The sequence below is a fragment of the Homalodisca vitripennis genome, chromosome 1 (assembly GCF_021130785.1).
Source record: "Homalodisca vitripennis isolate AUS2020 chromosome 1, UT_GWSS_2.1, whole genome shotgun sequence".
NCBI lineage: Eukaryota > Metazoa > Arthropoda > Insecta > Hemiptera > Cicadellidae > Homalodisca > Homalodisca vitripennis.
Genome location: NC_060207.1, coordinates 204,067,171 through 204,070,582, shown reverse-complemented (window position 1 = coordinate 204,070,582; position 3,412 = coordinate 204,067,171).

The following is a 3,412-nucleotide window of genomic DNA, read 5'->3' as shown; positions in this document are numbered from 1 at the left end:
ATTATTTCATAATACATTTTTTAGCAGTTCAAAAGTTTTTTAAAATTAACAATTGCTTTTATTGCAAGTTTAGCGCGTGAATAAGCATTTTTGTTGGAATGAATTGTATTTCTTTCAAATGTCATACTAGAAGTCGATTTTTTGCCGCCATAAAAATACATACTCGGTCCTAGTAAGCTTACTCTTAGTTTCTGCTTTCGGTCCCACGAATCTTCTTCCCGCCTAAATTATTTTCCAATGTTCAATTCCAATTATTCCAATTAGAACAGTTTGCATTGTTCCGGCGATGAAAATAAATCCATAAATGGGTCTTATGAGGCTACTACGGAAAAATCGTCCTATATTCATTTGTTGTACTCTACTTCTGGTCCAAGTATTTTATTTTAATAGAGTTTTTGTTGTTGTCCTGATAATATGTACATAAATAGATATAAAATGTCCTCATCAATCAAAATGCGTTTACTCTTGGCCATTGTAATATACTACTGGGCTAAGTTATTTCCAGCGCCGTAGTAGCGTTTGCCTTGTTGTCTCGATCTAGAAAATACATTTAGATAATATATTGGGATTCATGAGTTTATGTTAAAAGTTCACTTAGGTCAAAAGTCTACTTATGCCCATAGTGACCTATTTCCGATCTAAGGCATTTTTGGTCAAGAAATAACGTTTGCATTGTTGCACCGATGAATAACTCATATACATGCACGGGCCTGGAAAATCCTGTTCGATCAAAATAGACTTTTGGCTATTGTACTCTACTTTCGTTATCAAGTATTTTTAGTGTCTGAAGTCATTTTGAGAGCAAATAACAAATAGGAAAAATTATAAATCTTCTATAGCTACCATAATTTTTGTCCTTTGTGATTGGTCGATCTGAAAGAAAATGCTTTAAACTTGTCTCTTGATTCGATATAGAATTTGTCGTTTTAATCGTTTTAGGAAATTGGAAAGTAGCAAAACAAAAGTATAAATCTTGTACAGGCTACAACCCCATTTCATCCCCTAGTGGAGATTGAAATTCATAAAAACATTTGTGAACATGTGTGTCAAATTTCATCTATCTAGGACAGTGGGAAATTGAAAAAAAATATTGTTCTTCTAGGGTGTAACAAAATTTTTTCTCCTTTGCGTGGTTAATGTTTAGTAGCATTATATTAATACATATATTTAAATATAAATACATAGTATTTTATTTCTCTGTTGAGAGAGAAGAATTTGTTGTGGGTAATAAGTTTCATCTTTTGAATGGTTAGTTGGGGAGCTAGTTGTACGACAGCTGTCACTCAGGACACAGGTGACTAGTGAGGTGGTGCGAGATTAAGCCAAGATTAGCGTCATGTGTCAAGTGTCAGTGTAACTGAATGGGCTGCTCCGGCCATATTAGTTGCATACTTGTCCTGTGCCTGGTTCTTTCTGGACTTATATTCTCATGTTGAACATTTCTTTTAACGTAAATAATAATGGAAGCTTAAACTTTAAAAAATTATAAATGAAAGTAGTTGTTTAAAGTCCATAACTACAATATTTTTGAAATGTAATACGATATGCAAAGACACAATTATTTTAACTAATAACAAAATTAGTTTTTTATTTTCAAATTTTCGTTATTTGTGATGGACAGTAATATTAAAAGGTGGAATATAAAAGAAATCCGATGATGCTAGATAATAAAATTTAGGAATAATTAGTGTGAGGTCAGAATTAGAATTTCCTATGATATTAATTATTATTATATTTTAACAGTTATAATGTAACACAATTACAAACACGCTAACTACTAAAAGCTTAGCACTATCTTTATACACATTAATGGTATAAAACTAAAAGTATAGATAAAGTATTTTCCTTTGAAAACCTAGAAGTAGCCAATTTAAATTCTCTTTTCGAAGGCGTAATTTTGAATCTAATATTTTAGCTAATTTTGTAAATTATATCTCAAACGTTAGTAGATGCATTTGACCTGATTTTTTAGAATAAAGGGCTTTGGCATCATAGTATCTAAATTTGTAGCGTTTTTTCCATAGAAAATACTCTTGTACTTGTGAAGCCATTAGTCACTTACTAACGCGTGATGAGTTGTTATTAAGGATTTGTATTGTGTTTTGTAATTTCGAAAACTGAAAATGTAGTGTAACTTGCAATGTCTACTGTTTAGAAAGTACAAATGTAAAGGACACCTAATATACTTCTACAAGAATTTTGACTTGGATGTCTAAATAAACGTGAGATAGTCTCAGTAATCTGTGGAAGAGTTGAAACGGCATTTTTCTAATTTCTTAACAAATTTGAACTCACTTACTGTAAAATAACATATTTACTATTATTGAAAATAAAAAAATCAAGGCATAAATATGTTTAGAATGCCATGCTAATGAGTTTATATTCAAGTTATGAGTTGATATTCAAGGAACATTATATAAATGACACACTCTCATTATAAGAGTACTTATGTTGTATTGAGCTAACGAAACATTGCGCTGTATTCTACAACATACAATGGGCAACAAATGAATCCCGAAAGGTAATTTGCGTGTATCATATTGATTTATTAATTGCGTTTGCCCACTCAGTTTCTTTACGAGAAGAATGAACATATATGTTCTCATTATTACAGGAATTAATGTTATAAGAGAAATAAAACTAATATTGTTATAATTTATCATTATAATTGTTAAATTCCCTGATATTTAGATACTTCAAACGTTTAAAGTTTGATAACGCAACTCAATTTATTTACCACATAAAATGCTCACCTCTGATAATAGTAGACCTAATTTACGTGATTTAATTTAATAAACCCACTCTTTGCCGCAAACTTTATCCATTGGTGGCTCTAGAGGATTTAAACATGATTTAAAGTCTACTATAATCTAAAAAAGAGGGTTTAATCTCTCAAGAAGGCATTCAAATATTGATTGAGATCCCTAGGTTATGCGATTCACACTCCACGCCTAGTATTGTAGTACACAATTATTATGGTACACAATAGCTAAAAGAAGTATAGAGATAAATTTAATAACATCACTCATTTAGTACATAATTTTGCGTTTAAATTTTACGAGTAGTAGGCCTAGTTCTTGTTGATTTATGCCTTACCACTTGGACTGTTTAGAAACCTGGAGGTTTAAATGTGCTAAGTTTACGAATTTCGTGAATAGAACTGAATAATACCTGCGAATATAAGTGAATTACCATAATTGGCTGACTTATTCTTTTGATATAATGTTGCGCTTCTTATTACGTTTATGTTAAAAATAATTCTATAAAGAATCTAAATACTAATTATTGAATAATGTCTATGAGAATAAATAAGAACTAAATGTATAACATAATAATGTTTTATGAAAATAATAATGTTCAGTTTACTTATTTTGAACTTAATTAATGTGAGAATGTCACCTCAGGAAGACGG